The following is a 13,154-nucleotide window of genomic DNA, read 5'->3' on the forward strand; positions in this document are numbered from 1 at the left end:
AGTCTTGTATTTATAAAACATGCTTATTTCGGTCTCCTTTTCTAGGTTTATTACAGGAAAACAGGTCTTGCGAATAATCTGTTCAACACCTCAGTTCTTCACAGCTGGAAGAGAAAGTTTCATCGATATTACTTGGTATATGGAGGATAACAACTTTAGCAGCATTTCATGTTTTCAGTGCAGAATCCTGGGAATATGAGACACAGCTGAAGATTCACTGAAGATAAAAAGGATTCTAATAAAGAAAACAATCCAAACAACTTGTTCATTTCTTCGAAACAGTGTGGCATGCACATTGATTAAGTATCCTAAAGGCATGCCTAAATAACTCCTGTTAAGGACTTGGTATTTTGCCACCTCAGGACTCCTATGTGTTTTACACAGTAATTTGCAATTATTTTCAGGACTCCGAGACAACACAGGTAATTAAAAAAAACAAAACAAAACAAAAAAAAAAAAAGGCAGAAATCAAAACTTTTACTAGGAAGGCATAAAGCCCACTTAGTGGTATCTATACAAAATTCCACTGTTGAGCTAATCCTCACATATGTTCCTAAGAGATTTAACAACAGAGTGGCTGTGTTTTGGGTGGCAAAACACCTAGGCAGGTGGTCACTCAGATAGAAGACCTACGTTTGGTATAAATCACGGCTCCAAGCTGAAGGGTCAGACTCCTGCAATTCAAAGATGATGGTGATCCCAAGACTGCTACCTCAAAAGAAGAGAGTACCCAATGTGTAGGTATAGTAGCAAATGGTAATTGGACCCCTAACGCCTCCTGTTACACAGTTTCTTTAAAAGTCACAGTCCCTGTTGCTTGCTGAGCCTGTCCTCATGTCTGGGCAGATTAAATTGTCCTTGGACAGAAGAAACAATTGTCACATTTTCTAAGCAAGAAAAAGAGGGACAAAATTAGAAGGCTCATGTGGATAAACTTGCTTCATTACAGAGAAAACTCCGTGTCAATTCATGCTACAAATCCATTGGAAGTGAGCTGGTGAAAACTGTCTTCGCCTAACTATTCACAAAGTGTTGGCTTCTCTGTAGTGCTCATGTTTGGCAGGATGCATTAACCAGAAACACAGTCCATGTAAGGAAGCCAGGAGAGCAATGTGACTCATAGCATCCAGCATATAATGTATTTTGTCATTGCTTAGCTGATGTTCTGGTATTTCATGTCTGCTTGAAAGAAAGGTGACCAGCTAATTACCACTAGCATTTTCAAACACAGGTGTTCAAGAGTTCGAAGTCTAGCTGTGCTCTTAAAAATGACTTAAGTGTCTAAAGCAAGAATATAAACTCATAATTCATTCCTTTGAAACTGGTTGATTTTTGTATGAACTAGTATTCAGGCAATTCAACTGCATTTATTCAGAAAGATTTAAAAGAAAGTGGAGGGGATGATTCATAAAGGATTTTCTTTGCCTTTCTAATTGAAAATTTCAATGCAGTTAATACTTTTCACTTCTTCTTGTCCACTCTAATCTTATTTATTGTGCCTCTGACACTTTCCATTATCCTTCCCCTGACTCGTTGTTTTAGATGAAACAGTTCTACCATTTTAACATTGAAAATTATATTATTTCTGTGCTATCAATGGCAACTTCCTATGCCTTTACATATACAAATTAAAGAGTGGATTATCATTAATTATGCACTACAATTTTTCCTGGCAACAGTCTGAAAGTGACAAAACATTTGCTTTTGTCATAGTTCTATTAAGTGAACCCAAATTGAGCTGCTGAAATTTATGACACTTTACTGTGGTTTTAATTTGCAACACAGGGTCAGGATCATGACAGTGATTTTATTTTATTTTGCACTTTATTTTCAGTGATCCTTGTAAGGATGTTAATTAAACTGTTTGAACTAAACTGTTTTTATCATTCCAACAACCTATATTTATTACATATTAGGGAGAAATTTCTTGCTAACATTGCTTAATATTCTAATGGTTTGGTTTAATAATGGAAAAAGCCTCTATGCTAGGAAAGACAACTGCTTTAACCAGAGTGATAATGAGTCAATTTTTCCTTAGAAAAGAAAATTAAATTTACAGCAAATTCAGGACAGCTAGGGGAAATGGCTAAGTATGTGGAATTCTTACATATGTATATCAATCAGTTCTGGAAATGGAATATACTTTTCCATTTAGCAGCAACATAACTGAGAATTTTCCATCCAAAATGGCAGATGTCACAAACACTATCCCTACTCTGGGAAAAGCAGATGAAGTCATAATAAACAACCAACACGTACAATCCTATAAAACCAGTTGAATTAGGGGTTTATCTCAAGAATATGACCAGAGTGACCAGCAGAATCTGAGTGATGAGGTCTTGTCCTGCACTTGACTGCACTCATATGAAGCTTTGCTTAGTTAAATGGGAGAGCATTTCAGTGCCACTCACAGGGGAGGGCACAACTCAGCCTAGAACTTTGTGGAAGCTGGACTGTTGTGAATCAGGACTTGCAAAATTATCCACAGTGCTGTGGATAAAAAAGCAGGTGAAATGCAGACAGTGCTTCCCCTGCCAGGCAGTCTGGAAGGGGCAGCCAGGATTCCCTACACCATGCAGATTCCCTTACTCTCCTACGTAAACATTTTTAGAAGGAGAGAAGCAAAACCAAGGGCATTTTTAGCCTGTTCCCCATGTTAATACCTACACTAGCATGAGTTTTGCAAAGAGGAGTTGGGTGAGCTGATAAGTGCTAGGTTGAGAAGATCTTGAATTATTTATACAGACATTATACATTGTGTAACTGTATTAATACATATATATTTAATCAATGCAATTACTGATGTGATTATATACATATATAATTAGTTTAAAATAGAAATGTATTTTTATGCATGTATTAATATAGGAATGAAAACAAAGAAAATGTATATAATATTTTAGCCAATAGAAGCTTACAAAAATATCAGTCTCAGATATTCGATTTTTATACATGACTGCATGAAAAACATATTCACAGATGGCATTCAAAAAATCCTAAATTCCTACAGAAACTTACTTAAATAATTTTTCTAAGGAAAATATCTTTAACAACTTGCTTGAAGGTTCTGCATGTGAGTTAATTTTTTGCTCAAAATGATAAAAGGACTGCAAACCCTTCCTTCTGACCTGTGACTGGTCATAAGCTCCAGTGGCTGTAATACTTTATCCATAATTACATGGACAAGATGGGTTAATTAAAGTAAATTAAGAAAAGTACATAACATTAAAAACCAAGAAGGTGAAACCAGAGATAAAATATTTGTGTTCATGTGTGCTCTGTAGGAATCAGAGATCACTTCTTAACTTGTATAATATAAAAAAGGGAAAAAAGCATTAAATTATGTTCATGTTTTCCTTTGCTTTATGCGGTGGTACTTATAGATATTTTTAATTTTGTATTCAAAAATCAATAAGCACCTCTGGATTATCTGACCTCTCACTTGGACTCTTATTTCTAAGCACTGACAAAATAAATGAAAACATTTCTGGCTGGTAAATACTAACAGTCCTTAATAACCCTAACAGTTGGGGTTGCAGCTCCTATGCAGACCAGTACCTACAAGTGTATTTAACGAATGCTTTACCCTCTCTATTCTCCCTAGTAACTTAATTTCATATCTTCTATTGGTACTTTCAAGTTATTATGTTATCTTAACTTTCAGCACTTGAGGCTAGAAATAGAATAATATATTAACAAAGTGCGTAAGGGTTTCATGAGATGGTCAGATGCTAGTCAATGGTCTTTGGCACTGAACACTCCTTTTTCCACTGAGCTACAAAATTCTGCCTAGATTCTGTTTATAGAAATGTAATGCACTTTTATTTTGTTCTCACACAGCAATAGTAATTTTACTTTGATCTCATAGCAGCCAAACTATTAAATGTAAGCATGCTCATAAGCAAGGTACAAGGCAGGCACAGCTTATGATTTCTAGCAGAAGGTCATAACCCAGTTTTTTTTTTTTAAATAACTATTACAATGAGGAACAGAGTATAGTCACAAAAGGAATAGTTATAATTTATGCCTGACTTACTTCAGCAGAATATAGTTTATTTATAAACTGCTTATGGCAAACTCTGTATGCCCCTGTTCTATGCATGTGCTGAACTGTCTTCTGGTAAATTATTTAAATTACACCTAGCAGTAATTCCTGAGGACTTTCATACTTCATTTTCTCTATTAATGTAACAGGGAAAAGCTGCTTTGCAAGGATTGCTCTAAATTCCCAGAGTGTGAGTTCCAAACTCTGTATGTGTTGCATTATGCCTGTCAAAAAACTTGTCTTCTCCTGAAATTTATTACTGAAGTCTCTCCACTAGAACTACTCATTGAAGCCTTACGGAAAGCTCATACATGATTTAAGAAGCTAACAGCACTGAAAGAAATAGGTCAGGTAAAAAAACCCTGAATTTAAGCTACCTTCCCTTATTACTTATGCAAGATTATGCATAATTTAGCACACTGCTGAATATGCAAGGGCAGAATAATTGTTTACCAAAATATTTACTCTGTGTTCGTACCTGTGTTTTAGTGAGATAAGGTGATTTCTCAGCCCTTGCTAATCACTTTAGAATTAGAAAAGGATTAAATAAGTTTTTGATTATGCTGATAACTGCATGACATTATATGTAAACAAAACTCATGTTTAACAAGCTTTTTCAAAGAGGATACCTCGTACATTAAACATATCAGGTTGTTGAGAGTGGGAAGTTTAACCTTTATAAGAGGACTTCTTCCCTTTTATATTACCTATTTAACCCTTCTCAAACACAGGTTTGAGAGACTTATAACAATGATTGTAATGTCCCAGTCCTACCAGCAGCACCATAACCAAGAGACCTCTCATGATTTTCTAAAACAACCCAGCTGGGTATTCAAAGAAATTTGGGGGGGGCTATAGTTTGAAGCATACAGGAAAGCAAAGATCTTACACTACCTGACATATAAGTTTTTAACAGCTTATGTCAAAAGAACCTTTAAAAAGAACCTGTTGTGTTTCTTTTCTTTTTCTTTTTTTTTTTTTTTTTTAAATGCTACTTTTAGCTTCATGCTTCAGAAGAAAGTTGGGGTTTGTTTGGGGTTTTTTTTGAAAATAATGTTCAGTATGTGAATATGGATAATCTTGACAAAAGTGACAGCTTATTAAGTCCCTATAGAACTTCTCTTCATTTAAAAGGAAGATTAGAAAGGGTAAATGCTCGTGTGAAAATAATTATTTCATTAATAAGATACATTGCAAATATAATAGCTTTGTAGTTTTAAAGCTGAGAAAACATTCAATGTGAGTTTGCAGTCCAGAAAGCCAACCTGTCCTGGGCTCCATCAAAAAGGAGTGTGACCAGCAGGTCAACGGAGGCGATTCTCCCTCTCTACTCCATTCTCATGAAAACCCGCTTAGAGTACTGTGTCCAGCCCTGGGGCCCCCAGCACAGGAGGGATGTGGACCTGCTCGAGCAAGTCCAGAGGAGGGCTACAAAGATGATCAGAGGGCTGGAGCACGTTTGCTATGAAGACAGGCTGAGAGAGCTGGGTTTGTTCAGCCTGGAGAAGAGAAGGCTCCAGGGAGACCTTATAACAGTCTTCCAATACCTAGAGGGAGCCTAAAAGAAATCTGGAGAGAGTTTTTACTAGGATGTGTAGTGATAGGACAAAGGGGAAGGGAATGACTTTAAACTGAAAGAGGGTAGATTTAGATTAGATATTAGGAAGAAATTCTTCACTATGAGAGTGTTGAGGCACTGGGACAGGCTGCCCACAGAACTTGTGGATACCCCATCCCTGGCAGTGTTCAAGGACAGGTTGGATTGGGCTTTGATCAACCTGGTCTAGCACGAAGTGTCCCTGCCCATGGCAAGAGGGCTGGAACTAGGTGATCTTTAAGGTCCTTTCCAACCCAAAACATTCTACGATTCTATCAATCCCATTCACACATGTAATCCTCCATAATTACTTTTCTAACAATACACATTATTATACATGCCATCTTTAAATCGAACTACAGACAGGATTCTGTCATCTACCAACCTCATTACATGTAGAGTACAGCTTTAACAACTAATGCTCACAGAAAAGCAAAATGGTAAAAGACTCAGCAAATAGTTGGAAAGAATGTCGATAAAGAGGATTTCCATTCAAGAAAGATCCTCCTGATAGGATATATTTTGTATTACTACAGAAAAAGACATGGCTGTTCATAGGGGCATGAAATAACTGGGTCTACTCTGTGTATTCCAAGCTACTTGTATCTCCAGTGTAGGCATAGCTTCATGTTAAAATTTACTTTAAAAGTTTAAGGCAAACCATAGGATTTATCACTTCAAACAATCTTCTTGTTAAGATCATTCCAAAAAGGAACATGAGACTTTTGTTTAAATCTTCGTGTTTTCTACTTACTAGCTTCAGAATGACTAACTTGTCCCAAATAAAAAGCTAAAAGATATGGACCTTTCTGGATTTAAATATCAGAGAAAGTATCTAAGCCAAATAAATACTATAGCAAAAACCAATAAATATATTCACCTCATGTCTGTCTGCAGTCAGGAAGCCTATTCATGTTATGTCCCTTTAAATTCGTCAGAGATGAATTACACATGTAGGATAACTTTCATTGCTGCATTACTACTGCCAGTATTTAAAATTAAAATCTATGGAGTACTATCAATTCAATTAGGAAAGTTCATTTTTCTTCTTTGGTTAGAAAGAAGACTGTTTCCATAATAGTGTCTCAAAGTCAGGCCTGATTAAGGCAAGAAATTTTGCAAGTTAAAGATCAAACCAAATATGTATTTTGAGCTTGAAAATCAGCAAAAGAAACTGAGTCTCAAAAGAACAAAAACATTGCTTTGAGCCGTACTAGATATAAACAGCCTAGGTGAGAGGCAAAATCCACCTTATCTATTGAGAATTCAGTAAGAATTCTCCCTTTCCTTCATATGGTCTTATTTTTGTTATGTTCTTAGATTAAAATGTATTGGAAAGACTGTCTTCACCCTTAACTCTGAGATGACTGGCAAAGAGTAAAAATCAAAAATCACTCACCATCTTACCTAAAAAATAATTCCTCTGCAAATAACTGATTATTCATCTCAGACACAACCCTCTAAGATGGGTTTATAGCTCCTTCTCCTGTAGTCTTCACAGACAGCTTTACCCTGGTCTGTCATTCAGCTTTTCTTTTCTCAGATGTACACAAGGACCTGCCTGTATCATTTGGCTGAATCACAAGACATCCAAACTTTGTAACTGTGTTCAGCTTCAAAGTAATGCTTGGACACACATCTATCCTACATGCTCTACCAGCTCTTGTAAATCAGTAATTCATACTTTCAAAGTGGCCCTGAGGGGAGTGACCACCCTTATCAACAACAAAGAACTGTCACTGACATAATCCCAGGGCTTCTTCTGAGGACTGGTATTCAAGTGCTGCTCACATAGACACTCCTCGCAGCAGTAGGGCTGAAGTTCTTGGTATATTCTCGGTATGAGAACAAACAACATAAATTAGCATTTGCACTTTATCATATGATTCCGTACATGAAGCCTTCCAATGACTAGCAGTGTTTGTATGTTAAGAAGCTATTTTTCTTCTGTCACCCAGTTGAGAAGCAGAGAAGTCTTCTTGGAGTCTTTCAAAGGGAGAGAAAATCAACTTACTTTAAATAGTGTGTCCCTAGGGGGAAAACAAATACAATTAATAAAACCTGAAACACTATTGCATAATAGGAATTCAGTTGGTGCAAAACTGCATGAGCACTTTCCCTCACAGCTTGTGTGAGCTCTGGTCCACTGGATGAAGAGTGGGAGAACACAATTTACAACAGCCCGAGAGAAACAGAGTGGTGGTGATTACTTTTCTTACAGTGCATGACTAGCAAACACAGCTTACCCTTGTTCCTCTCCCACCCTAATTCAAAAAGTGAGTTAAAGGCCTTTTAGATGTTGTTTACCTTGTCCCTAGATGCCTATACCTTCATCTTCAAGACCGGAAGCACAAGAGCTGCCTTCCAGATCTGGTTTGTTTGCAGAAGCAATCTCACTTTCCCACTCCAGTGACAGATTTGCTAGAGCAAACTAAATACAAGCAATGTGTGTCCAAAGAAGAGCGACCAACAAGAAGCTGGTGAAGGGTGTGGAGCACAAGTCTTACAAAGACCAGCTGAGGGGACTGGGGTTGTTTAACCCAGAGAAAAGGAGGTTCAGGGGAGACCTTATCATTCCCTACAACTATCTAAGAGGCTGTAGCAATGGGGGGATGTTCTCCCAAGTAACAAGTGATAGAACAAGAGCAAATGGCCTCAAGTTGCATCAGGGTAGGTTTAGACTAGAATTTCCAATCTAAATGATTCTAAAAGAGCTGTGGAAAACTTGGGAGAGGGGAGAGGGAAGTAAGAAATAAATCTTACAGGAGCACATTTTCTGGATGCAATTTTAAGAGATCATGAGAAAGCTTAAATGCTCCTGCACACACAAGGGGGGTCCACACAGTCAGTTAGAGGGGATGTTTCACTCCTCTCTTGGGTCATGCCAGCTAATCCTGTGCTTGTTCATTGTTTAGACATCAGAGGGGCCAGCACAGAGGGTGAAGGTCATTGCAGGATCAGGTCTTTAGCTGTCTAGACAAAGAATCTGGCTATTGGGCCCAGTAACAGGCAGGTGTAGACAGCAACATAAGTAATCCTGAGTCCTGAACATTAAATGGTGTCTTATATAAAAATAGTAAGTCTTCTGGTATGTTATATAAAGTATGTACTTACTCTAATCCTTATGTTTGGAATCAGGGCTCTTGAGTATTGCATGCATACATACTGCATACATCCCAGCTGCAACCTTGCCTGAACATTTTGAGTTTGTTTGGCATTGTATTAATTTCAATATGTCTTGAGGACTGGCCTTTATTATATTAATGTTTAGACTCCCACTCTGTTCCTTGTTTTTAACCTTCCCTGGAGTGGATCAAAGTATTTAACACTCCAGGTGCTGGATAAATTATCCAGCATCCGATTCAAAAGAATAGATAATGTAGTGTATTGCAATGACCTATCATTACACTCTTTTGCATTTAAGAATTCCTAGTTCTTCTTCTATCCCTGGGAAATTACGGAAGTAACTATATAATCTCTGTGCAATGTTACCACAGTCCTCCAGGAGTAGCGATTCCACCAGGCAACATTTTTCAGGAAAGACATATGCAGCCCTATCACTATGGTATTTATTTATTTATTTATTTATAGATAGGTAGATAGATAGATAGATAGGTAGATAGATAGATAGGTAGATAGATAGATATAAAAACCCAAAGGTTACCAGAACACAAATACAGTAAATAAAAGGCTGGAATATTTATCACTGGCAGGCAGTAAGCAGTAGACTCTGCTATTCCCATCTTCCCTAAAACAGTGAGCACTTAATGAGGTTGCAGCTTTCACAGGGACATGGTTATTGAAAAAAAAGAGACCCTTTTCCAGCACATATTTAGGAGGGGAAAGTAATGTTTGAAGCCCACAGCTTGTGTGTTACTTATGAACTGTTCATCTTTGCTTCATTATACTGTAAATCATAAACATCACAAGGGTTCCTCCTGATTTGGTGGATTGCCTGCTATATAAAAGGACCCACAAATCAAGCAGGGTGATCTCTGGAGTATAACTGTGTTTTTCTGGATCAAATCCACTTAGAAAGGAGGGAAACAAATACTTTGATTAAAATATGAGTAATTAAACATGTTTGCCCCTCAATTCTTAGAGAGGAAGATGGAATATATTCACTATAAAGCAGCACTTAAATTTATCTTTTAAACAGTGATACATCCAAAATGGAATTGCCTTGTAATGTAGACATCACATTAGATTACTGCTCACCTCATGGTGCTGAAGAGGGCCATATTGTCTTCCAAATCATACTGTTGTCAGAATTTTGAAGTTAGATTATCAGTAGTGGCCCCCTCAGCTTTTCACACTTAAGTCACCTGTTCAATACAGATCAGAGGTTATTCAGTGACCTGACTTAAACATGCATGTTAAAGTATATTGGTGGTAATGTACAGAATATGTGTGCACAGTTCTTCTACTATACAACTTCATTTCTTCAGTTCATCTGATTACGGTAGAGCTTACTCTCTTCTTACAAAGCAAATTGTAGCACTATATTAACCTATACCTCTGTATATGTATAATGGAAGGAGAAAGACAGGACAAGGAGAAAAGATGAGGAAAAGGAGTCTTTATATTCATTATAAAATTGTTGTGATTTTTCCTTATTTTTTTGAGATACAGTATTATTCTATACATAGCATAAATCTTACAGCTAAGAAAGTGATTTTTGTAACACCAGCTTTGGAGAAAGTATGGATAAATCACAGCAAATTTGGATATAGTAATGGATTTTATGAAAATTAGTTACTTCTATAATTTTTGTTCCTCAGGAAAAATTCATATACAAGTAATATTAATTCTGCTTCGTCTACCTTTTGCTTCCAAATATTTAGCATATTTTTATATTGATGGTAGTCCTATATATTGGATTTCTGAGTGCTTCTAAAACAAAAGACTACTGAATTTAACAATCACAAAACTTCTTTTTTAATTTCTTGAGATAAATAGTAAAAAGATTTTTCATTATTATAATCTTCTCACAAACACTTATTCACAAAAGTTCATACACTTTAAATAGCAAGTCTTGTTAACTTCTGAGATCATTCTGTAACAGCTCATCACAGTCAATGGGGGTTATTTTGGTGACTTAAATATGTTATAACAAAAACAACAAGAAGATCTTGTGAACATTTCCTGATATAAATAAATGGGTAAGAAGGGAGATAAAATACTAGAAATAAATTACAACACCTTTTACGTAGTTAAAATACTCATGATGGAATTTATACACACATATTGTATTTCATATATACCTGCATAAATGTTTAGATTTCTTTTTCCCAACTTGGATGTTTTAATTTATAAAAGAGGATGTTAGTAACTTCCAAAATCCTCACATTCTTGTAACATTTAATACAACAGTACTTCTGTCACTTCTATACTGACAATTTAGCTGAGCATATTTGCAAATTAGCCAGATAAAAATTAATTGTGATCTTTAAGACAACGCTTAGAATTCTGATGCTGCCTAACCGTTCTTTCACCAATCTACCCACCATGATGTGTAAAGGTAAAAAGATTTCAGAAAAAAGTGCATGGTCATGAAGAAGTGTGAATGAAGGTTACTTGCTATAACATATTTGCTGAAGTCATATATATATATATGTTGTTTTGTGGATTCTCAAAGGAAACAAAACTACCTGATGAATGAATGTTCCTCCTGTACTTTTACATTTGTAATTGGTTTGTCAGAAAAGAGTTTCATTATTTGTTCAGAAGGAAGAACTCAACATACTTCACTCCTCCTAGATGTCAGCATTAGGCTTCTGATTATGTTCTGCTCTTGGCTTGCTGTACACACTCTGTTATTCCCTAACACATATTTCTGCCAGGATCTATCTATCTATCTATCTATCTGCTAATATATGCTTGTTTTTCAATATACTGCACTCTTTATAACGGACAGTGTTTAGCAAAACATAACTGCCTTCCCAAAGCTTCTTGGATCTTCCGAAACTTATAAAGCAAGACAACATGTAGTAAATATCCCTGTTGTACCACAATTAACATGAATCCTCCTTTATATCATTGACTTACAACTTGATTTCTGTTCTTTTTTTTGAAAGATGTGGCACATAAATTGCACTAAATCTGCCTATAATCTCCAATTCTCAGAAGTGCCATTTTCAGAAATTACTTAAGTAAATTTTGCCCTAGACATTAGCTGCCCTAAACAGTTATCAAGGTTACCCAGCCCATCCAGCACCTGAATGGCACTGAGAACATGTGCAGTTGGTACATAGGTTTCTGAAAATCCAAGCTTATTCTGCCCACATTCTTCTCACAACCAGAGAGTGCACAGGGCACTGACATGACATGAGCTGGTTGGGCCTAGTAGGTACTTTAATAATTCATTGTGCAAATAAATCCCTCTGTCACCCTTAGACCAAGATGACTACATAGCTCTTGGATCCCCAAATGTAGAGCATCAGAGGGGTTACAGTTAATGGTGTGGATCTCCAGTACTTTGGTTCTCCCATTTACCATCTGCCTTTGTCCTCATTGGTGTTGCCAAAACACAGGCTTTTTTAAAAATTTATTTTGCAATGTGTAGCCAAGACAATCTTGTTTTACAAAAATAGTATGCTGAAAGTAAAACCTAGCTATCTGGATGCATTACTTTTACACAGTGTCAATTAAAGCATGTAGGGTGTTGTAGGTATTTGGAATTCAAATCAAGAAAAGAGAATTTAGATCAGTTGAAATAGAATTTTGAAAAGTTTTATTCAGGAAAAAAAATAATGCTTATTCTTCTTGACTTGCTAGGATAGGATGCTAAAGAACAGACTTTCACTCAGAATATACCAAACTTGTTTTCTAGAAAAAAACTTACTGGGAAAATGTGAGTTCAGAGCACCATGGCACCAGGCCTGTTGAAAAAGTGTATGAGAGTGCTTACCTTCTTGTGAAGGGTTAGTTAATGGTAGTATCACACACAAGATGCACAGTTAGGAAGGAGTTGTGATGATTGCCTCCACATCCTTGAAGAAAAATCCCTGCTACTCTCAAGAAATGTTACATTACAAACTTTCAAAAGATACAAAGCACACTGGCAATTTGCAGTCCTCCATGTATCTTTGAAAGGGGACACATTTAGCATTAACTCCTAAGGGAGCAGGAGGACTTGTATTCAGACACATTGGTGCCTACATTTCTTAGCCTCTTTTATTGTGCCTCCTGCTCTCTTGTGTGCCTGATGTATGCGTTTCTGTTTCCTTCTTGCAAGGATGAGGAGGGAGGGCACTGACTGAGTTTTGCTCTGTCTTTCCAGGCTCCAGTGATCATCAAAAACCCAGAGACCGCCTAGTCCAACAATAACGGGAAAACTTAAAACACCCTCAACTTCTGCAGTTTTGAATCTGACCTTAGGTTCTGTACTGGAATAAATATAAACCAAAACTCAGAACTACAGGAATCATTATACAACCATGTCCTCAGCAAAGAGATTGTTATGACCAAAAATTCTCAGGGCCTGAATAAGCAAGGTGTCCACCTGATTTC

This window comes from Strigops habroptila, chromosome 6 (genome assembly GCF_004027225.2).
Source record: "Strigops habroptila isolate Jane chromosome 6, bStrHab1.2.pri, whole genome shotgun sequence".
Classification (NCBI taxonomy): Eukaryota; Metazoa; Chordata; class Aves; order Psittaciformes; family Psittacidae; genus Strigops; species Strigops habroptila.